Source organism: Pseudopipra pipra, chromosome 6 (assembly GCF_036250125.1).
Source record: "Pseudopipra pipra isolate bDixPip1 chromosome 6, bDixPip1.hap1, whole genome shotgun sequence".
Lineage (NCBI taxonomy): Eukaryota > Metazoa > Chordata > Aves > Passeriformes > Pipridae > Pseudopipra > Pseudopipra pipra.
The window spans coordinates 15,625,660-15,650,988 of record NC_087554.1 but is presented as its reverse complement, the minus strand read 5'-3'; the positions used below and the strand labels follow the sequence as shown (position 1 = coordinate 15,650,988).

The 25,329-nt window shown below is 41.3% G+C and overlaps 1 protein-coding gene across 2 annotated transcripts in view; it reads right to left on the bottom strand.

Annotated features, from left to right (window-relative positions):
• The window catches only part of OSBPL5 (oxysterol binding protein like 5), a 176,814-nt gene that overhangs the window by 150,602 nt on the left and 883 nt on the right, over positions 1–25,329 (bottom strand). The window lies entirely within an intron of this gene.

Genomic DNA, 25,329 nt, shown 5'->3' with positions numbered 1-25,329 from the left:
AAATTTGCTTAGAGTAGTAAAGATTAAAAAAACCTCCTAGAAGAAACAGGACAGCTCTTTGCAGTAGCTGTTTGACTGCCATCACATGAACACTGATTTACTGATTATGCATTCCTTCCAACAGTGCTGCTTCTGGAAACTCATAATTCTAGCTAAGAAAGCAAATCTTTACCAGACAAAAGGAGAAAGTGTGGTGGAAGAGCAACTAGAGATAGATGAAGTTCACTAAAGAGATTTAAATATTCTACCTGCAAGTGAATTTGGAGAGAAAATTAAGCAGTCTCTCAGTATCTCATGCCTAATTGCTCCCATGCAGGCAGGACTGGTGTTTGTTCTTAAAGTCACTTAAAAATTAAGAGTCCAGCTACCATGACACGTGCCAGACAAGTAAAAAAATCAACACCGTTCCCTACCACATTTGCAAAAATCTAGAAAATTTGGACAGAAAAGGCCTATTAAGTCAGCTCATTGTGTCATGGTCCAGGATTGTTCCTAGTCCTCTCTACCTATTCCTCATCATTCCAGTAAAGCGTCCCATTTGCAGCATGAGGCTGAAGCAGCTCAGGGCTAAAGGTACAAATTGGGGCACAGAAAGCCTGGAAAGAGAAGCTTTATTTATCTCCACACTCAGATAACCACAACCAAACTGAGCTAAACAGATGCACTCTTTTGGGGTTAGTTGTTTTTACTATTTCTTTTAGAAGAGACAGGACAGGGTTTTATTGTGTCTTTAAAACAAACTGAAAGAAGCAGAATTTCTGTCAGATAATATGACCAGCTTTTCATACAGCATGCACTGGCAACTCCAGCTATAGCTCAGGAAAGCTCTCCCTCTGGTCAGATCCTGAAAGACATTTTCTCTGAGAGCATTCAGAATCAAATGTGCATTTAACTTTTCTTTCCATTTCACACTCCATTTCTAGTGATTAATGCTTGTGCTCTAGATGGATGAAAGCTGAAACAGATGTTATCCACTCACAATGCCATTCTGATAACCCTGAGCCAAAGGCTGAAATCCTTAGCAGATTAGCAGCTGAAATAAAAAATGGATAAATAAAGTGGAGAGTACGGCTGAACAAATTCTTATAGGTTTTATTTCTGTGGATAACAATGCACAGAGGTTGTGTTATCTCTGTGCTAATCTGCCAGAGAAAAGATTAAATGGCAAAATTCCAGCACTGAGACCTGCAAGTCTCCTTTGCTGGACTGCCTCAATGTGAACACCTTACTTTTTAGCACAATGTCACTGTGTAGACTCCATTATGTCATTAAAAATGTGGGGCTTTCCATTCTATTTTCTTTTTTATTGAAACAAAGTCATGTTTTTTCTTACACTTTCCTATGAGTTTATGATATTTCTGCCATTAAAAGTACCTGCAGCCTGTATGGTTCACCTGGTGCTGAGAAGGTTAGGAAAAACATTTGAATTTTCACTTAAGTGAAACTTTGAGTGGCTTTTATGAAAAAGAACACACACTTTTTAGAGAATTTGGGAAATGTTTTTTTATATTCCTTCAAACCTTGGAAGTCCATTGGAGCAGTGAACTTGATATAGCTCTGTCAGGGAAAATTTAGTCTCTCTTCTTTGTTCTTTACCTCAGAGAGTTACAATATGTCAAAAAGCTGTGCTTTATTAAACTGTAGGTAAGATAAACCAACTCAGCTGAGGTCATGCTATTGGAAACTGGAGGAAAGGATGTGCAATATCAATACCCCAAAGACCAGAGAACTGGCTAAAAATGTGCCAGCTATATAGGCTGACTTATCAACTAAACCACTCTTTTTTTTTTTTTAAGACCCTCCAATTATTTTTTTTAAAGCCCAGGAATGGGAACATGGATGCAATAATCTAGTCCATTATCCTGCCTCAGACAGTAGCAGATGTTTCTGGGGAAGGAACCAACAACCCACAGTGGGCTGGTGTAGGATAATCTTACCCCCACATCAAATCACAGACTGGTTTTCAGTAGTTAAGAGACTGGCTAAGAGCAGAGTATTTAATATCTGGTTGAAAGGGTTTTCTACTCCGGCCACATTCCTGAGGAATTTCTTCCCAGTGCCCATCATGGAGGCAGGTATCTTAAATGTCTCTGCTTTATGTATCAGATCAAGTGTCGTAAGACTCCCGACATCAGAGGAAAGACTTAAAACAGTAAATCAAACTACCTTTTCCAAAGGGAGAGGACAGCAGCCTGATGTGTATAACTAGTTGGTTTTTGTTGAATTCACATTGCAAGCTTCTTGCGGCCTCTTACGTCACTGCCAAATCTGTGCTACTTCTGTATCTATCAATAATGTGTAATAAATCATAGCAAAGCAATCGGACAGAAAATCTCAGCTTTTCCTCCCGTCCGTAAGAAAGGGCCTAAAGACCTAGACTATACAAAAAAGCATGACAGTTGTGCTTTACAATGTAATGTTGACACAACAGCTGTGAAGCAAAGAGCAATAACATAAGTGCATTCCTTTAAAGGTATGTTATAAAAAAAGCACCTCCAAACTCATGAACCCCTTTCCACCACCTCCCAAGACACTTAGTTTTGCTACAGACCATAACATGACTTAGCTGAGGAATAACACAGCATTGCAAGTTTCAGGGTATTCATTCTCTGATGCAAAATTCTCCAGATCTTCATTCCCCAGTAGCCACAGGAATCTCTGACTCCAAATTGCTTCTAACCCTCTCCAGGCTCCACCTCTCGAGGCTGCAGTTAAGATTATTACTAAACTCGCACCTTTCCTGGCTCTTCAGTGACACCTTCTGGGGCAAAAATAGACCAAGTCAATCTTAGTTTTTCTGCAGCTGTTTCTACCTCTGTGTAGGAGTTACATGAGACATTTGGAATCTAGTTCTCAAGAAATGGTCAGCCTACAAGAAATGCTACTCAAACACGGCTGCCTGTACATAGGGCCCTGAAAAGCATGATCTCTCTGGAGACTGGGCAGGAGATGAGTCCCAGACGGTCACAAATCTGTAAGCTTTCACTTCTCCCAACACATATTTTGATTTCCTGAAATTGCTAACAGAGGGGAAGAAAGTCACACTTGAACAGCTGGATCCTCCCTGTAAAAGCAGTAAAGATGAAGGTGGAAGTTTATATTAAAATGTTTTATTCTTAGTGAGAGTGACCTCATCTTTTCTTGAGGGCAAGTTTTAAATGCAGCTGTGGTTTGACTCCAGTGGTTTCACTGTGGCAGTACTGTAGAGGGCTTGTCTCCCACTCCCATGCAACGCCAGTCACAAGGGACAGGGGCAAATGGGGAGGTTCTCTCAGTTGCAAGGGGGAAAACACCTCTTTATTCACTTTCAGGGGAATGTGCTGGGAAGACGGGCAGGCTTTGCTAGTGGGGTATCAACTCACTAAATAGGCTGGAGCTTAGCCGAGAAAGAGAGCACACTTAGCAAAGAGGTCTGATCTTCAGGACTTGTGCATGTACAACCCCAGACTTCAGTAATACTGCACAAATTTACTGCCATCAGACAAATAGAAACATCTGATTTTCCTGTGTGCATAGTCTGTCACAAATAAATGTACCCTTGATCACACTGTGCTCCACCAATGATCCATCTGGTACTTTTTGGTATTTTTATCCTGCCTGTCCCTGACCTATTTATTAATCTATAACTTTTTACTGTCAAATCAGGCATCTTGAGCAACAGTTCTTTGTGTCTCGTGCAGCTACTGTTTTGCAAAGAGAACACACAGCGAGTGAAAAAAATGGTTTAAAGTCTGAGATGCTCTTCAAGTTTGACACACAACACACTTTTGTCTGAACTGAACAAAAGGTAAGCCAGGAGAAGGGCATCCTCTTCAGTACTGCAGTGGTGACATAGACACTGTGCTCCACGCCCAAAGGCAGAGGGTCAGCACTAGCAATTACATTAGTGTGACCTGCTCCAACGTGCCAAGTTAAGCTCCTCTGTGTAACTCTTTCTGGATGCTGACAGCTTTAATCAGTGCACATTTTCCTGAAGAGGTAGGGTTTCCTTGCAGAGGAGGTGTATCTAACGTGACATTGGAGCCTGAAGAATTTACTTATTGTAAATGGGGAGTGCTTCAGAGACGAGCTACAGGCAAGGTTGGCAGTGTGCAAGGTAAACAGTGTGATTCGTAATGAAAGCGTAAAGAATTCACTCAAAGTCTCCTCTGGACTGGTGCATTAATGATCCATGTCCTTCCTGTTGCAGGGATACTAATGTAACCCATGAATAATGCATAGCTTAAAAAGAAAAGAGGACCAAAGAATTGCTGTGCTATCGGATCCATTCACTTCTTCTCCACAGCAGCCAAAGGCTGACTTCTTTGTCTCAGTGTTGAGCTGCTAAGTACATTAACACGAAGTTGAAAATAAAGGAAACAATTCTCTGCATTTCTCTTCTCACCCTGTGGCTCTGGAGCAGAGGAGTCCACATCTCCATGTGCTTCCTAGACAAATGTCTAGTCCCAAAGGGTAAAGTTGTATGTCTGTTTTCACCACTGCATAAATAAACGCGTCAGTCAGCATCAATTAATGCTTCAGTCCTAAGCAGGTGAGTTCTTGCTAAACAGAGAGGACCAGATCTGGGAATTGTCCTCTTGCTGTGGCTCTTGGTTTGGATACTGGAGAAAATGTTGCCCCTCAAAACTTCCCTACTTCCCTTTCAAACTAGAGTATTATCACCCTCCTACACACTCCCAAATACATATTCTGGGCATAAGTCTGGACTTTTTTTACTTAGATAAATTTATATATTGGAATGCACAGAGAGCTTTTTCTGAGTATTGGGTTCTTTCAGTGTATTAGAGCTTCCCCTCACATCTGAACACAGTTTGCTGTCACTCATTTTTTCAGGGTTAAAAGACAAATACCACAAATTGTAAACCTCTGTGATAACAAGAATGCTCAGCAAGAATATTTTCTGGCTGTTCTACTTTAAAGAGACAGGATCTTATGATTACTCTTCACTCTGATACTGAGACAGCCTGACCCAAACTGAGGCCCCAGCATGCTGGGTTGTTTCTCTAAAGACACAGAATGAAAGCAGCTCCTGAGAATAGAAGGTTTCCAAGGCAAAACATTATGACTCACATTTGACCTCTTTAAAAATTGCTCTCCACTGTCCTCAAGGACTCTGCACATTTTCTTTTTACAGCTCTCTTACTAGCAACCTTTGCCATAGTCTGCATCCTGCTTCCTACCCCTGGAAGCTGGTTCACCAGGAGCTGCACAGCTATGGATCAGTGCTCCAGAGAAAGGGCCAGGGGACACCCTACCAGCCCACCACACTTCAACTTCAGAGCCTCTTGTCCTGCCTCTTGTCCTGCACTTTGGTATCTCCACCCTCAAAACCAGGTTATGCCTTCTTTTTGCATATGACTCAGAAGGAATCCCCTGTCTGCTGTCTGGCATACCTGTGCAGGAAGGAAACACGCTTCTGTCCTCAAGTGTAACTGTGCTAAAGGAGTTGCAGCCTCTCTCCTGTGCACATTGCACAGGTTGCCCAGGGTGCAACATGCCTCTCTGCCCCACTTTCAGGGATGTGTCAGCCTTGGGAAAGCAAAAATTGGGATCAGACAAAGCCAAACTGAGCTGCCCACGCTCACTCAAGGGCTCAGTGAACTGTGTACCACTGGTGCACATCACTTGGCTATCAACACATGTTCTGGTGTGCTCATATTTTAGGCATGTTCATGTTTTAGGTCCTCTTCGCACAAATATTAAGGAGTAGCTCAAGGGCATAGCAACAAAGCACCAGAACTTAGGATAGAATTATAACCCACCCACCATGACGTATCAAGCAGTATGCCAGAGTGCCTATTATGGATTTATGCTTTTTGGGTTATTATTTGCCATTGACTATCTTAGCTCATCAGGAAAAGCAGTGTGTTTTCAATAGACTTCAAGATAAGGGGTAGATGAATTGTCTTGACTACAGCATTCGGTGACTAGACTTCTAGACACAGGTTATTTTTGTTTTTCCCTAATTGTAGATTGTGAGGGACTGTAAGTCGACCTGGCATGGGGAAAGACTTCCTGTCTTATGTAACAACAGTAAGATGCTACTTCCTAACTTGGAGTCAAAAAAGTCAGATAAATCCTCAGCAAAGCACTATGCCTGAAAATGAACAGAAAAACTGTTCCCTGAGCTTTGTTCAGGTGCTCTACTGCAAGTGCCAGCAAGAGGGCCTCTTCCTTCTAACAGCAGTGGTGACCACAGGGTGGGGATCCTAGGAACAAGGATGTTAGGCAGGAACAGGCTGGAAGTACCATCTAATTTTAGATGGTACCAGTTAGTCACACCTAAGCAGATGTCCCAGACTGCCCACACTGGGTCAGGCCCTGAGCTTCGGAAAACACCAGAGCAGCAGAAAACAGGTAAAGTGTTCCAATATTAGAGTGTGCTGTGAAAGCCCAGAAGCTTTGGCCTGCCCTTTTTACTCCACATCTTTGAAGTAGAGGAGGTGGCTGTGCTCACAAAGCAGTGAGCAGAGAGTTCACTGAGCTCAGGCAGGACTGGTACATCCTGCAGATGCTCTGTGACAGCAGCAAGTGCCCCACCATCATTAATTATGAGGCTGAAGGAACCCAAAGATTTAAAGCTTAATAGTCTCTGGAGACATCAGTCTTTTCAGAAAAGAGGAAAAAAAAAGCTTAGGAGAAGTTTTAGCAGCAAAACTGCTTTAACAGCTACTGTAGGTCTAATGAGACTGCTAAGGAAAGATGGAAAGCATATGGATTTGATTTGTTGGCATAAATCTGGGGACATCAGCATAACTGCAGAAAACACCATTATCAAGTCTTTGAAAATCCAAAAAAAGACAGCCTTTTAGTACAGAGATATGGGAAAAAGAGGAGGAGATAGAAAGAAATAGATACCTGTCTTATTTCATGTGTATTTTTGGACTCAATTTTCTGCTTGCATAAATCAGTAGAAAACTCATCTCCAGCAGCATATTTAGGTACATAATTAGCTTTAAGTAGAGGCTTCATCCTGATTAAAATCAATCTGTATTTAATCACATTGCTGCATTTGTGCCTAAATCAAAATGCTCTTAAGGATCTTAAAGCTACAATAGTATAAAATAGATCTAAGAGGTCAAAATCAGATATTCTAGGGCAGAAGGTAAATTGCTACTGCCGATGAGCTGCTAGAACAAATGGTGTTATCTTTTACCAAGAAATTACACTTTGCTATGTTATGACAAAGAGAATTTGTCTTTTCAGCTTTTTCCTACTCTGTTTCCCATCAGTTGACAATGATTCTACAGGAGTCAGAGCCCAAAATACAGCCCTAATTCTTAGGACAAAAGCTAGAACACAGCAAACTTTGTGCATAACATTTAAAGATACTCAATGAATTACACGAACTGATTCCACAAATAAACAAAGCAGCTAGTAATTGATACAAGTTTTTCAGGCTGACCAGATATTCTGAGACTCTTACTACTGTAAAACATCAGAACTGATGTTGCAGGTCTAAATAATAAATACTGCAATTCAGCAAACTGGTTCAACATGTGTTTCACTCTCATTAAAGTGAACTGAGATTAGAGAGCACCACATTCTGAGGTGGATTATGCCTTAACATTCCTCATTTCAGTGAAGAGTAGCACACAAACTTCTGGAACTTACAAGAACTGGAGAATCTTCTAAGACATCCACATTAAAAAATAAAAGAGAAAGACAATTTCACTAGTTCTCTCTAGCACAAAAAACTAATACATTAATCCATACCAACATCGTGGATTGCAGAATAGTTTAAATTGCCCTGTAAGTAAAGAACATAAAAAGAACCACAGCTTGTTTCAGAGCTACTTTCTAATGGGATACTTAAAGAATCAGCAAGCCAGAAAGTTTCTTGGCAACCCAGTGTTATGTATCTTCACCTTGTTTTCCCTTTGTCATTCTTCAGTCAATGATTTGCAATTTTCCAACACAGAAAATCCTCTTTGAATTTTCTACAGGGAAAAAAAAGACCTCCACACCAAAACCTTTCCCATATTCAGGATCTATCCCTTTTTTTAAAGCTAAATAAAAGTCTCCTTTCTTTTGACACCATTCAGGGAGAAAGGAAGAAAGGAATGCTAATGTAAGCACCTCAGGACTAAATTATTTTAAAAGCAATGCCAGCCTCATTCATCTGGCTGATGACCCATGTTGACCACAGTCTCTTCAAATTCCCTTGCACACACTTCCACATCTCCTGGGTCAAACTGCGCTCTGGGAATTACCTCCTTTCTGTTCTCTGTCTGCACTAGACACCATGGAGCTGCTTTGTGTTAATCAGCCCAGCACAAACACCCAGGCAACACCTCCCAGACCAGCAAGCCCCTATTTCCCACTGCTGCCTCCACCTTGCACAGGCACCCACAGGAGGGCCTAGGACCAAAGTGCAGGAGTAGGGGCATGGAAGGAAATCAGCCTTGTGAGATGAAAAGTGAGGAGGTGCCACGGGTGGGGGAAGCCACCTTGGGTGGGCAAGTGGGATGTACACACCTCTGGGAGTCTGGGTGGTGTGCACAAGTGGGTAATGGTGGAAAACAATTGTTAGCAATTAGCAGAAACAAGATAGTGATTAGCCCATGGCATTTGTCATTAAATCTTGATGAAACTCAGTGCATGCAACCGTCTTGGTTAATGGGCTACCATTGATAGTGCATAACTAAACCACTCCAAAACACCACTGAAATGGGAAAATATCCCTGAGCTCTGTCACACCCTTCATTCTAGGGAAAAAAATTATGAAGGGTATGACATTGTACTGGGACTTTAAGAGTACAAATGCCTCTTCCCAGGAGCTATAACCCTTCACATAGTAAAATCTTTGAAATAATCTCTCAGTACTTACATATTCAGGTCTTGGACAGGCTTGTACTGCCCTGCAGTACATGAAGTCTGCTTTAGCACTACTTGATCTCCAGCTAGCTGGAATGAATCCATCTTAGGAGCATCAGTGCTTTGCACTGATTTATTTTACCTCACTGTCTTGCATGGGACAAGGGCCTATGGCTCAAGCTAATATGTCACAGTGCCAGCTGCAATAAATTGGGCACATGTGCAAACCCTCAGGCATTTAATTTATGCACCTGTAAAAAACTAGTTTGGCACTTCTGGTTCAATACTGGCATATGTGCAGCTGTTGAAGCTGAAAGGTTTCAATAAGTGTAAAGGAAAACTGCCTGCAGACTGCTGGCCTGTCTCCTTATCCCAAGAGGGGGGGGAAAAGCAAATCCTTTTTTGGATCCTATAGAGTCTAGTAAAACTCTACAGAGAAACAGAATAAAAAGACAGGAAATAAGCCACCAGAAACACTCCAGAAATGCCTAGCACAAAGTCTGGATAAAGCTTTCCTTTCTGAAACCTGCAGTGCACCAGAGACAGTCTTTACTAGGAAGTCAGTCTGGGGGCTATTGCTCACCCAGAGCTCAGTGCTCACTTAGCAGGGTGGAAGAGAAAGAAAAGAAAATTCCCTTGGCTCCCAGCTGAGGGCTGGGTCCAATATACAGTCAGTGTTGGGGCTGCTCAGGTGCTGGATATAAAAGAGAACAATGCTTTCTGTTTAAGATGCTGCCTTTCACCTGTAAAATGTATGCCTTTCTTATTTTACTAGACATTTCTCTTGGGCATTAGCTTGCCATGGTCACAGTCATAGCTTACTTTAAGCCATCTTTATAGAGATTTTGGCTGTCTCTCTGGGTCTCAGTGCCCTGAGCTGGAGGATCTTGACTGTGAGAATGATCAACTCCCAGTCGACCCTGAAACTGTGTGGGATCTGCTGCTCAAGCTGAATCCCTACAAATCTGTGGGGCCTGATGGGGTTCATCCAGGAATCCTCAAAGAGCTGGCTGATGTCATCCCACAACCCCAGAGCTGATTGGAAGATGGTGAATGTTGTCCTGATTTTCAAGAAGGGCAAGAAGGAGGACCATGGAAGCTGCCCTGTCAGTCTCACTTCAGTGTCTTGTAAAATTATGGAGAAGATTACTCTGGGAGGTATTAAAAAACACCTGCAAGATAATGGAGTCATTGGTCATAGCCAGCACTGCTTCATGAGAGGAAAGTCCTGCATATCCAACCTGATTTTGTTTCATGACAAGGTAACCCACCTGACTGATCAAGGGAAGCCTTGATGATTCTTGTAGGTCCCTTCTAACTCAGCATATTCTGTGATTCTGTGAGATATCCCACCTGACTTCGGGAAGATTTTGGGGGTGAGATTAAAAAAAACAACAAATGGGGAAGGTGCTACTTTTGTACATCAATTATTCTGATTCCTCTTCTAGGCACATCTTCTAGAAATGCCTTATGCAGTAAAACACAGCCCTGTACAAGGAGCCCACACCTGGAAGCATTCAGAGTCAGGACCCTGCTGGGAAGGCTTAAAGGGAGGCTTTAGGAGATTTGTAAGCTCTGTGCCAGCCTTAGGACTGAGATAAATGTCTCTCCAGAATACAGAGCACTCTCATTTTCCCTATAGCCCTTTTCTCCCTGAAAGAGATTTTTAGAGAGGCAATATTATTCCAGCTCCAAAGAGATTGACTAGTACAAATAGAAGCTAAAGTAACTAAACCTTGGAATTACAAAAAAAAAAAAATAAATGAGACCCCAGTGCTACCAACGATACAATTAGCTGATTGTCACATGAGACTGTTAACAATAGACACTTTTCAAGAATAAATCCTTATGCTTTCAAGAGATATGTCTTTTCAACCGCCAGCTCTTTTAAGAGTTTCAAGATAAATGAGTGCAAAGCAAATTAATGGAGAACACAATGTAGTCACTTAACATTCTTGATATCGATTCCATTTCATTAACTGGTAAGCACTTTATTCTCCCGCAGAGAGATTTTCTTCCCTCCTCAGGTATCTAATTACAAGAATAAAAATAACTTAATAGACTCTTCCCCTTGGAGCCTTCCTCTAGATATATTTCCAGAACTATACTTTGATGTAATTTTTTTTTTTTTTTCAGTCAGGACTATGTAGAAATTTTAGTACTGAGAAAGGCATGTGAGCAGTTTTTCTGCAGGCTTGAAGCATTTGATTCGCCTGTTAGAAACACCATCCATAAAACCTGCACTGCAGTCCTCATCCTTCAGAAAGAGTGGCAGGGAAAGACAGTAGATGTGTCAGGATGATGTTTACTGTGCCCAAATTAGCAACGGGTGTGTGGGCATCAGTGTGCATCTTTGAGTGTTGGCTTCCTGTTTGTGGAAGTCATTCCAGTACAAAGCTTGAGCCTTTCCGAGTCATGTTGGCCATTTCACCAGGGCTACAGCAGTACTGAGGAAGGGAGCTGTGTTTTAGCCAGAAGATGGTTGTCTTGCAGTACAACATATGCCAGCTTTTCTGCCAGCCCAGCTGGAAAACAGGACACACTGGAATCATTCTCCATGGCTATATGACTCCTCTGGCACTCAGGATACCCTGTGCAGAACAATCTTCCTAACTTTACACATCCCAACGCTGTATCACGCAGATATAGCCTTAGCTTTCAACAAAGCATAATGGGTTTTCCATGCAGAGCAGATGAGTAAAAAAACAAAAGAAGATTAAAAACCGTGTCTCTGACTAGAGAAAGTTACTCAGGTCTATAAGTAACTTAAAGTCAATAATGCCTGATAAGGAAGGATATACTGGTCAAGAAGATTTGGGGTATATTGTAATAAAACTTTTTTTTTCTCTTATCTGAATTATTTGCAACATCAACACAAATTTTCAAAGTGTTTTGCTGATTGTCAGTTGGCTTTTTTTGCTGATCGAGATTGACCCACTTATAACCCTGACTAGAATGGAAATGACAAAATAAGTACAGGAAATTGCTTCTTTCTGCTGCTCTCCACAGCAAATGTTTAAATGCGCAGAAATTAGCACAATTTTCAGAGATAGAAGTCATCCAAGAAATTAAGGAAGAACAATATGTCTTAAAAGACTAAATCTGCTCCAGTATTTTCAAAACAATATGCAAGACCTGAGGTGTGTGACTCCTGCTAGCACTAGGGAGAGTAACAACACTACAGCACAGATCTTTGAGACAAACATATCTGAGATGTGATTTCACTAAGCTTTGAGCCAGCACTGCACTGTAAGAGCTTACAGCTTCCTGGGAATACAGAGGAGAAAGTAAATAAACAAAACCAGTGAAGAGAAAAATATCTGAACAGCAAAGGCAATGTGAGGGAAAGGTAAACAGAAATGACAGTATTATTTGCATTTGTTGCCTAGAAAACTGGCCATGATCAAATTGATCAAGATGAATGTTTTTAAAGAATGGGTAATCTGAGTTCTTTTAAATTAATTTCACCTCTAGTATGAGCAGCAAGTATATATGCATACATACATTTTGACAGAGATGGACTGACTAAGTTGAACCCTTTTCGTAAGCACCTGAGCATACGTGGTAAAGAATAAACATTTGGAGTGAACTACAGGTAACTGTAGTCATGTAGTCAACAGTGTAAAAATCCCAGTCAGTACACAGAAACCTAGACCTTCACAGTGTAGTTAATCCTGTTTTCAAAAGGGCACCACTAGTGGCTACAATGATTTGCTCTCTGTAAATGCTCACTCTCACTGACTATTGGGGGATTCCTACCAACCAGAAGTCTAACTAAAGTTAGACAAAAACTTACTTAGCTAGTCTAACAAGGTAAAATAACCTCTGTAGAGTTAAAAATTTGCCTGGAAGGCCTTTCTGGAATGGCATTTTATATTTGTTTCCATTGTAATGAAGATTTTGTGATTGACTTCAATGGCAGCATGTTTCCGTTAATGCCAAACATTTTGAGAATGTTGTGTTTCTTATATTCAAGTGTAAAATCAATGATCCTTAAGGTATTACTATCAGAAAGAGAGCTGGACTTCCTCTAGTGATTTAATTTAGTCTGCAACAAACCACACTTGAATATACAGTTATATCCAGGCTTTTATACACAGGTTCATCACATTTCAATTTCCACAAGAAGACCTTGTTTAATTGAAGGCATTTAAAGCAGCTCCTCAGAAAGGGAGCACACAGAAATTAGTTTGATTGACTTTTTTTACTAGCAAGGCACTGGACAACACTGCCTGGCACCTTGCTGTACAGACCAACAGACAGCTGAGAAACAGATGGGGGTATGACCTGACTTTGTATTTAATTGGAAAATCATCCTTCTTATGCCAAAGGCTTCTTCACCATCCTAGAAACAATCACATAAAGGAGATGATGGTGGCTTTTCCTGTAACACACTGAGAAAATAGATAAAAAAATTAATTCTTACCCCAGTGTTGACTTACAGATACAGCAAAATCCAGTCTCTAAAACAGTAATCTCAGAAGGCATGAGGACTGCCCAAAGGGATTCTTGGTAGGGTTTTTCCCTCTTCCCATCCTACCTACTCTTGGACCTTACCTCAGAGCCAGCTCTTCAGTCTTGGGTAGACACCAACAACAATCAGTAATAAAACCTCCTTGGTAGGATCCCCTCTTTTGTGAGTAGCCAATATTTTGTTGCAATCTCAGGATTACTATGAATTGGAACCAGCTGTCCTTGCATCCCCTCCATAGGCTCTGCACAGGACCATGGAGCACATACTGTCATGTGCTTGAGATTGTAGTCTACCAAAATGAAGTTTGTAAACTATGATACTGATAAATTTTATCTGATAAAAACATTTCCAGTGTGAGGCCAAAGAAGATGGTTGCAAGTTTAAAAGTCATGGTTAAGGGTACATTTTTCTTCTAAGCAGAGGGAATATGAGGTGAAAAGAAGCTAAAAACCAAGCTACAAAAATATTAGTGCTTCTAGGCATGCCCAGAAACAACTAAAGAGAGGATTGTATTTTCTTTGATAGAAAAGAAGAGCTCTGTTGCCCAAATTAAAAATAACTGAACTTCATTTCTCTGAATTTACTTCACTACACTGCTGGCTTTATCTATGCCTGGCTTAAATCCTGAAGTAATTGGAAATCATTTAAGTGGAATAATTCATGCTTATAGCACTTGAAAATTCAGTCCAGTGAGTTTATAAGAGTTTTCGCAAAAAGTTTACAATAGACCTGAATTTGCATATTTGGACCTTTGCTGGTACCGATATCAGAGGACAGAGTGGTGTGTTCCCTCTGTCGACACATCAGGAAACCACAAGGCAGAAGATTCATGTGCAAGAGCTGATATCTGACATTCTTAGGCCAGAAGCCAACCTGGCAAGCACAGCACTTGCAAGGCCCAAGCAGAAAAGGTTTAAACTGTACCTTAGCAGCTGCAAAGGCTTTTGAAATCCTACCCTCCGGAAATCATAACCTATTTCTTCTCAGCTTCTGGCAGAGCACACACTCTTCTTGTTAATAAAGCAAAGCATCTCCCAGGAATTCACAACCACTGGAAAAAAGTCTAATGTAAAGTATTGATTTAATTTACAGAGCTCCAGATAAAGGTATTTTACTTTGGTATACAATGTGAGGCAGCTACTAGTAAGACAACATATTTAATCGTGAATAAGGTGTTCATAAACTTCCTTGACTACAAATACAGCAGAGCCAAGGCCATGCAAAATTGTGTTCCTGAATTTTGGCAACTTGACCAGTCTCAAAATTTGATGCCTTATCTTACTGCAATTTATTCTTGGTCATGCTCAACTCTGCTAATATTAAGGACAGAATTTTTTTCACATTGAGTCCTCAGTTTTTCAGCAGTTCTGGACTCTGAGACTTCCCTTCAGCTTTCCATTCTTAATTCTACAGGGATATTATGAAATAATATTATCTGTTTTATGCCAGAATAAATGAAGGTCACTAGCTATGAAGAATCAACTTCTTATTAAATCTATTTGTGTGTGTAAGAAGAAGGATCCAGATATGAGTATACATATTTAAAGACAAAATTAATACTGTACTTCTAATATTCATTAGAACCCTATAAATTATGTATAGAGTCATTTTTATAAGGCCAGAAAAGATCATCGGTCATAGTCTGGTTTCTTGTTTAGACAATATCACTGAACTCACTCACACATATGAATTTTACATTTTAAAAAAACATACATCATCTTTATTTAGCAATTGTAAGTGATAAAGGGTCCCCAACAAGCACTGATAAGTCGTTTCAGTGATTGATTACCCTCTTTCATGTAAAGATTATTTTTATCTGCTTATCTTCCAACCCCAGTGCTGACTGCCAGACAGCAGAGCCTCTGTAGTGCTGTCCCTACAGCAGGATGCAGAGCTGGGCAGAGACAGCTAGAGTAAACCAAGTGCAACCAGCAGCACAGCCTCCAGATACTGCTCCCCACATAACACAGTCTTGTTGCAAGGCAGGCTAACTTAGCCCAGATTCTGGGAGAAGCTAAGGCAGTTGTGCTGCTCCTGGTACCCAGAAAAAGCCTCAGGGAAGCAGTTTGGGTGTCCCTACTACCGCATCCTCTCATGGTGCCGATATCCATGGGCTGCAGTCAGGTGGCCTAGGAAAGGAACTCCTCCCAGCACAGTGGCAGGAGGCAAAACAGACAAGTCCCTCCCAAACTGTAGTCTTTGGTGAGAGGACTCCAAAAACCAGCTGCACCTGCCTTGCCTCCCTGTGCTTCAGCTCAGCTGGCACAAATGCCTGAAGAGAACATCTTCATCCTCTTGTACCATAAGAAACATAGAGAAACACATAGTTTGCTTCCTGTGCCCACTTCCAGCCGAGCCAGACAGCCCTGGCCCAGCAACCATCTTCTGTTTCGTGCTGTCTCTGACCCACATGTCATCTGCTGCCAGTGTCAGCAGCGCTTTTGCTACTTCCTTCCAGGTCACTGCCCTGGCTCTAAAAGCACATTCCCTCCACCTTCAAAACCTTGACAGAGTCTGATTTAAAACAGCCACTGTCAGCATTCGCTGCTGGCAGCTCGACCCTCAACTGACAGCAAAGCAGGCAGATCCTTCCCCCTCTCGATTCCTGCCATATATATGTATTTGTGGTGACAATAAAAGCTAAGGTACCTTCCCTATCACCATTCAAGATGTTATAGCAGCCACTGGAAAAAGCCTTTTCCTCCCTGATTCTGCTGTTCACTGAACATCTGCTCCCTGCCCATCCCCACTGCTGTCCAAATAGATTCCTATAACGAAAGCCAATCAATCTCAGGTAGTTACTGGAGGAGCAAAAAAAGAGAAAATTTGGTTAGGTCACAGTCTGATTGCTGCTATGAATCTGCCTAGTCCCATCAAAACTCCTTTTGAAGTCTTGTTCACATGTATTTAGTAGACTTTAATAGCAGATGTGTTTCTGGCCAAGCATTTTTAGAGGAATATTTTTCTGCAGACCCTTTAAATGAAAGAACCCCCTGACACCTCATTGCTCATAAGGATCTGAACATACACTGTACAACTCTTGTGTTGCACCTGACTGATCCTTGTGCAAGCAAAACCAAACATCCTCTCTTCAGAGGGGTACTATTTCCTTCTCTCTCCCAGAGATTTTGGGGATGTAGTCCAGCTGACACATGCTGGGCCACAGTCAGTACATGGGAATCTCCCTGAAGACACAAAAGTATATCTCCAGTTCTGGATTTCTGTCAACTCAGATAAATCTTTATCTGCATCTAGCCATGGCCAGAACATAAATGCTTTTTCCAGAGGAAGCTGATGAGCTTGGCAAACCACATCCTCCTGCACCATAGAGGAGCAAGGGATAAGCAAATCCCTGGCTGGCAGAACAAGAAACATCAAAGAAGAAAGCTGCAATGTACCCTGCCAGTAATTTTTGATGGGGGACTCAGGGCCAAGCTGGACAGGCTTGTCTCTGCCTTCCTCTGCAGCCTGGGCAGCCTGTCACACTTCCAGACTGGTTATATCTCAGCATTGGTTCTTGATCAGACTTTTCCTATCATTTTCTTGGGCAGCAATGCTTCCTTTACCAGACAGAAATGACTGCTAAGACACGTGGAGTTACTCTTGCAAATTTGCTATTTAGGTTTAAGAAAATGGGGGGGAAAACCCAGGACTTTTACATATATTGTCAAATAAAAAATGTCCTTTGTTTCTTATGGGGAGGCAAGGGACAATCCATATTTAATGCTACATCATTTCCGTTATAAAACCCTATTTTATTCTCGTTTGTGAAAGAAATTTTCTTTGTGAAAGAAAATTGGTTGAAGTTCCAAAGGGCCTGATTCTCTGCTGCACAAAAATGGTAACTAACTTCTCTGTGAGCCCCATGTATTCACTTACAGTTGGATGAAGCTTAAGTGACGCTTGTCCTTGTAAGTGACCAAAGAATGTCATTGATACCTGCCCATGGGGCTGGGTACCTGCTGGGTGATGAACTCAACTGGCTTTGGCAGCACCCCACCAAATGGTGTCAGGTGCTCTGCATCTAAGTCTGAGGTTGTTTTTTTCAAAGGTTTAGCTATTGGTCTTATTTTGAGGGTGTCCTCCAGGAAGAACAGCTTGGCTCAGCACTAAAGGATCAGGCTGATCTTAAGGACGCCCTTTAGAGTTTCTTCTCTTTTAACTTAAGTGGCCTTGCAAGTGGCTTATTAAATTGGCATCAATTTAGCAGCAATTTTTGCAGTTGAATTTTGATATTTCAGTTTCCTACGTAGAGTTTTGCATTTCTTTTTTGTGCTCAAAGAGGAGGAGGAGGCAGAGGTTAAAAAAAAGAGCAGTGAACAGAAGATTCATGAGCAGGATAAAGTAACATTCTGCTCTTGAAGCAATGGAACCAAGCAATTTTTAATGGGATTTGACTTCATGTCATATAATTTCAATAATCTACTATACATACAGTGATATTTTCTCAAAAAAATGCAAGTAATTTCATTTTATAAAAAAACAAACAGCTTTTCTTAGTTTTTCCTGAATTTGTTTTACTCTTTATGGTAGCCAAATAAATAAATTTCGATAAAACAGTAATATATCAAGTGTCAGTTTTTAAGAAATTCCAGTAATGGGGAAAATATAGTTTCATTTTTTGAGAAGTTTGCACTTGTTAAAATGACAATTCTGTCCTAAGATATTTACCAAACTATTTTATATTTGAATAGAGGGATTGCTATATTACAAACAGGCTGTGTTTGTTTTGCTGGCCACACTGATGGCATCTCCACAAATTTGCATTGCTTGAAAACAAATGTGAGATATATAAAAGGGATCACACTCGTTTTTTGCTTAACTACCACAGCCACATCCACATCTCCTTCTCTCTAGATACTGCAGACAAGGTGTCCTGCCAGCAGAAGTAATCAAGTCTAGAAACATCCTGTGCATTGATGCACCATATTCTTATCTCCCCACAGACCACCTAACGGGTTCTGTATTTCTGTCTCTCTCCTCCTTACTCCTTTCTGTATCCAACAACCACCAGTGGCTCTGGAGGATTGTCAACACCTGATGACTCAAGTATATTCATGCCAATCAAGCCATGGAACTGCCCCATCCATGCCACAGCCTTCCTCTCAGTGCAGACACTTGTCATAAACTTGTTTGCCTTTGAGAGTTGTACCCCTCTGCTGAATTTTGTTGTAGGGTTAATGCTTCATGGACAACAGAATCACAGAATGGTTGAGGTTGGAAGGGACCTCTGGAGGTCATTGAGAGCCCCAGTCCATGCCCTGCCATGGTTTTACAAGCAGCTGAAGTCTCCCTACCATGACCAGCAGAAGCTCTGCACCACCTACCTTCTTTCTCCTCTATGCAACATATTGCAACATAAATTTTCCAATTCATGAACACATTGGCTGGTCTCTGCTGTCTTTTTGGGGAAACCTTTTGGGCCTTTTGCTTTTGCATAAGGATTGCATAAGCCTCAACTTCCTAGGAAACTGGGCTAAAAAAATTCAAAGCATATTAAGTGTCACATCTAAGATTAGAGCCTGCAGGCAAGGATATGTAAACCAAATGTGTGCTATGAAGAAAACAGCAGAGTAACTGAACCCAACTGGCTCCCTGCAGGCTCAGGAGAATCTCTTTTGCACCTAGGCTCCAAACCTCTGATGGACTCTCTAGGAAACTGGAATAAACAAATCTTAGGTTTAGCATCAGAAGAGACAGACACTGGGCACAGAAGAACCAAAGGACTTGCATTAATTTATGGACACCAACTATCACACCCTATGATAATTAATTCCTTTAACAGGCCTGAAATCAATCCCTCATTACTAAAGAAAACCGGCAGAAACAGCAGAAATTGCTCTCGTTGCACATCTGCTACACTTAGACCGAAAAATACTTTGCTTCCATGCTGGCAGGACTGCTGATGTCACGGGAGCAGCTGCATCACTGGTTACACTGGCAAAATGAGCTTTCTTACAAGACAAGCAAACGCAATGTACTGTGAAGTTGCGTGTGAGGATCTGCGCTTTTAAGGATAAAGGAGCATTCTGCACAGCAGCCAGCTGACCTACATTTACAGCTGAAGACATAAAGCTGACCCGCAGGGAGTTCTGTCTAACCTACAAACACAGAAGGAGTGCTAGTCAAGCAGACCATGTCTTTTAAGATTATAAACTGAGCAGGAGCAACAGCATGGGGACAGGCTTTTCCTGCTGCCATATGTAAGAAGCAAACCAGTTCAATATAGCACAGTGAGCCACTGCCAGCAGGGAAGCACATCTCAGGGTAACTCCTACCAACTCAGTGTGCCTCGCTCCGGGGAGGAAAGCACATTGTTGCTATGTGTGGACAAACTGAGTGAGCACTGAAATGGCAGCATGGGCTGAGCTGGGCAAATCAGGTCCTGGGGTCCCACTGGAGGCAGTAAGGCAAAGCCAGTACTGCTGTGCTCCCTGCTACCTCTCTCATGGCTTCTAAGCTTGCATAAGTAGCAACATCAAGCCACAAACACAGCTGGCCACGTGAGCAAGGATGACCTTCCAAAAACCAATACTGTGTTGTAGGGTTGCTAGGCCATAAAGAGAGAAGAGGAGGAGACAGAGGCACAACCTTCCCCAGGCGCAGGGGTGATAATTGCAACAGCATAAGAGAATCACACACACTTGGGACTAGATTTTTAATTCCCACCAAACAAAGTAGCTCTGTTGAGATCAGCACAGTGCTGCTCCACACTGTAGGAGGATCTCCCTATTGGCATAAATCAGCCTTTAGAAAAAAGGCTCCCAGTTAATTTGCAGAGTCCTGCCCTAAATACACTGACTTTTCTTGAACAGACCATTCCCTGTCCCTCTGTGGAGCTGCATGGTCATATGAAAGCTAAGGAGTGCATGAGCTCTTTTTCCACTGCTACAGTGGTAGAGGAAAGATGTAAAACTGAAAGTTACTAGAAAACAAAATTGCGTATCCTAAACCCACCTATTAAAGACAGACTGTAAGTGTTAATTAAGCCACCTTGCCTACAGTTAGATTACATCACACCGTTTTACCCCTGGCAAGCATGAATGACAGCTCTATATGAGGCAAAACCAGAGCAAGGAAAATAGCTCTGCTGGGCTCTGTAAGTGTATGCAAATAACCACAGAAGGAAATGATCACTAATAAAGCCTGGATAGAAAGACATTTCCCAGATTACTCAGTGCTACTTCCCTTTTAATTTCACTTTTCAGAAATCTAACCATCTTTTATCGAAACTTCACACAGACAAGACTTTTCCTGGGACCATGTAAATGCCAGATATAGATGCAATAACCTGGAAGCCAGTGCAACTTAACTGCAGTATGAAGCAGGGACTAACTGCTGAGACACAGCCACGTGAATTACCTGCAACTCAGAGCTTGCGTTGGTGCAAGTTGCTGCAGTGGGTATCTAAATATATCACAGACTTGACTGAGTCAAGTGTGTTACCTTTGTTTTCACGTAGAGGTCACTGCCCGTATAGGGTCTTCATAGCATTTCTGTGACACTCTGATGGAAAGTGTGCTGCCCACATACTGGAGCCAACATGTGACATAAACCTGAACACAAACCACTCATGTTTCCATGTATCATATCTTTGTCCTTTCATCTAGCCAGAGCCTTGCATGATAGAAGGGGGGTAAGAAGTTGACTTAATATTTCCTTTTTTTTATATTAAACTTTGATGTCCACCATGTTAAACGAAGACAAGAGGAATGAAGTTTGGTTTGCAGGCCAAGCAGGAATGTTTAATATAAAAACCTAATTTGCTGTGATAGAATGCTTGAGGAAATTCCTGTTTCCTGTGTCATGGATTCTGGAAAATAATTAAGTCACAAAATCATAGAATATCCTGAGTTGGAAGGGGCCCACAAAAATTGTTGAGTCCAACCCCTGGCTCTGCACAGGGCAAGTGCTCACTGTTCTTATGCTGAGACAAGTGCATTGTCCATCCATGCTTAGTTTCAAGTGTAATCATTTATATTACAAAGGTTGAGGCATTTACCTATTACTGTCTCTGACAATCTTATCATTTTAGCAAGTCACTTCCAGATTTTACTCCTCTCAGATAACCTTTCAGCAAGTTCATGATCAGCAATTATTTGTGGCCAAAGTTAGGCCCTTTCTACTTGTATTAAATAAAGACATTTCTATTCATTTAAGGAAGATGGACTAGAAAAACATTTCAAAGGTGATTATGGGAATCAACTTATAAGCCCCTAAACCACTTTTAATGTTAGAAAGTCAGAGGCTTTAAAGCTGCTTTTGATAACTTTAAACATTTTACCCTAATCTTGAGCTACAGCAATTTACAAGAACCTGAGGAGATGACAGATCATTCCACAGTAGGAAACAGCCTGTCAGACATAGTTTTTGTTAGCTGCCATCTCCTCTAAGAACAGAGGTAGTGACCAGCATATATTCCATGTGGCAAATTACATACTACATAAAACCTGTACTGGTCATCTGGATATAGGAAACATTGCAGAACTCTCTAAAGGGAAACCAAAATAGTAAGTATATAATCCCTTTGTAGTCTAGCCTGAAAATTACAGGCCTGTAACATCATGAAGAGCATTTTTCTCAAAAAAACCTTCCTAAAAAACCAAGAGAAATCAGGTATGTTGTGGAAACATTTTATGTACTAGCACTAGAGTATTGGCTGAAAGTTCACATCACTCCTTGTTTTCACAGTGTCTTATATTTGAGTTCCATGAAACAGTAAATTAATTGATTACACAAACTTGAAATGTTCTCCCCCCCTTCAGTTACCTGTGTGGAGAACAACTTTTGCAACCTTCTGCCTTGTTCTAGCTCTCCATGTTAGCTCTCCATTCTAGGCTATTTTAGCCACAGATTGCCACATTTTATTGGTTTCTTCTTCAAAGGAGCAATGCCCATCTGGACACACTTAGCCAGCCACATTTCATCATGCATACAAAATGATGCATGGTACAGAAATGCACCATCTGCCTTGGCATTTAAGCTATCATATTGTACCCATCATTTGCAAAAGGTTAAGGGGACACAAATCTTTGCTTATATGTGGTAATGGTTGACTGTGCAGTTTTGCCATTTGCTACTGCCAGAGCAGAAGCTGAAACTACTCTGGGTGTGCTGACAGTGTTGCAGCAGTGACGGGTGGCCACAGGTTGCTGTCTTACTGATGAAACTTTCCCAAAGCAAGACCAATAAGCTTTCCCCCTCTCATTCTTCCTGCTTTCTTCCTGTATCTCCTTGCCCCTGGAAGGATCACATGAAAACTGTGAGAGAGGAAACCTCTTGTGTTTGTGGAAATAGAAGTATATATACACACATGCTTTGTAAACATTTAAGTTTACATTAAAGGTATGAGCTGTGTATAATCATTGTCCTTTTATGGTAGGAACACCCCAGAAAGGTCCCAAACAATGACTGCCCACCTAGATCAAAGTGGCTGCAAGAGCTACACTGTAAGGGAGGGCATGAGCTGCTCTGAAGAGATCCTATCACCCGTCCATCTGTTGTGAATGTGGGTGCAGAAAACAGGAGACTAGTTGTCACCTAGCTCCTGTTTTCTCCCAGACTGCAATGCTCTGCAGATAATAATGAGCAAACTTCAGCAAGCTTTGCTTTCCAAGATGGTATTTCCATGGAGATATTCCTGAATGCCTCCAGCTGGTGTCCTGGCTACGGATTTCAGTTTTGTTTCTAAAAGGTACGATAAATACCATGACTAAAAGCAAATAGGTTGCCTTTATTCCAAGGTGGGTGTATGTGTGTGTGTGAGGTTGGTGAGGTTTTTTGTGATGCATATTTCTCACACACAAAGAAATTCTAAGTTTGCTTTGCTTTACTTTCTAAACAAAGCCCTCCTATCTGGTTAGTTTTTTCTGTCCCTGCATGCCAGGCATCCTGGAATTTCGATTGTGCACCATGGAAAAACCATTCTCACATATTCTGTGAAAGAACGAAATTTGCTGGTGGGGAAAAACCCTTCCGGTTCTTTGATTTGGACTGTGAAGAAGCTGCTGGCTCTGCTTCTGAGGTGGGTGCACCATGCACCAAGCCTTCAGACTGGAAAACTCTGAGCTACCTAAGGTACCTTCTCCTGGTAGTTTCCATTTTCTTGCTCAAGAGAATATTCTGATCAGAAAGACCAGATCAAATGTTACGTTCCGTATTCCCAGAAAGTAAGTGCCTTACTGTTGCAGAAGCTGTAGAGCATGTGATCAAAGGATGCCATATGGGCCATTTATTAACAATGAAAAATGAATGCACCATTTGTCAGGCTGTAATTAACATGGAAGAACAGTTTTCATTCCCATTGTTGATCTGGCTATCGGTATCACACAGCATAAACAGTTTCTTGCCTTATTACTAGTAGCATGAATCCACAGCACATCAGGTCTATACATGAATATTGACAGTAAATATTTCATATTATGGTTCAGTAATATGCTGATATATATGTAAGCACATTGCCTACCAGCTTCCTACTATTATACATGTTAATGGGATTATGTTTATATACATATACAGAAATACAAATTCAGAGGCAAACTAGCCAACAAACCCAACAAAGATAAAAATAAAGTCACTGCAGTTTACGTGTCATTCTGAATTCCAAGTGCTTTAAAATATTCCCGCAATTTGCAAGTCCACGTTCTAAATGAACACACTGTAAAAGCATTGCACAAAAGCTATTTTAAACTGTCAAAATACAAATCAGTGTATTTCCACTTTCTTCACTCAGATCTTAGTTGAAAACTGAAACATTTCCAGATAAATGCTTTTTTAAAAGTCAGAGAATCATAGTTTTCTCTTAGATCCATTTCTACAGAATTGCCAAATATAATCATTAAAAAAGATCACAAGCTTTACGATATTTTTAGTTACCTCCTTTTTCCACTTTTCGCCATTCCCCCCTCATCTTCCATTTAATGGCAGTGCCTGTGATTTCTAGAAGGGATGTTTCAAATCTAATGAGTATGAATGTCAGCTTCCCATGGCTCCCTTAGAAGCCTCAGACAGCAAGAATAGGAACAGGAACAGGGTAGAAACACAGGAACAAGCAAAAAAAAATAGTTTAGACTATTTACAGGGCCAACTGAACAAATGTTTAGAAGACACAGCATCAAAGTTCGTCAATGCTACCTGACACAATTGCACCAAAGTCATATTAAACCATATTTTATGCATAATTTCTCATTGATATAAGGTCCTAGTTAACTTTCATAACCATGGGTGATAACAGAGCCACACAACTTCATGTACTGCCATTCCATTTGAAGCAGGAGCCAGTTCAATAAATTATTTCCTTCTGCAGCTGAAATACAGCTGGAATTGCACCAAGGCCTCCCCTCTCCCCCACTTGAACATAGTGGGGAGACTCTTCCTTACAGCTACAGCTGCAAGTCAGTGTTCGTGTCTCTCCTCCACCTGCAAAACTTGGCCCTCCTACACCGTCCTCTTCCCAGAGTTCTCAAAACATAACTTCAACACTGCTTGGAAAGGCAGCTGTGGTGAAGGTGATTTTAAGAGGCTACAGCCAGCACCATACCATCTACTTCTGTCTCCTTAAAGAACATCAAAGGCCAACATGGTATTGCAAAGCTATTCCAGTCAAGGCAAATCATGAAGCTGCTCAGGTTCCCCATTGGCCCTCAGAAAGAAGAATGCAAAAAAGCATCACTGCCATCAACACAGTTGTGCTACACCCAGCCCAAGAGTATGGAAAGTTCTGGCTCAGGAAATCTTTGAGGATTGTTTATAGCTTTACTCAGCTTTAATTTAATACTTTGTCTTAGACCTGGGGAAGTTATTTTGTCCCTGCACTATGTTTAGCAGGGATCTGTTTGCAGAAAACGCTGTCGCCCCACTTCCTGCACCATCTCTTCTAACAAAAAGAATGATGAAACATTAGAGAGAGGTATTTTGAACACATACAGTGATAAAAGGTTGTTTCCCAAAGCTGTTAAAAAGACACAGTTTCAAACTCCACTCTGAGTATTAGGGGCTCTGCAGATTGTTAGAGTAAAACTCAGAATATTTAGTATCCT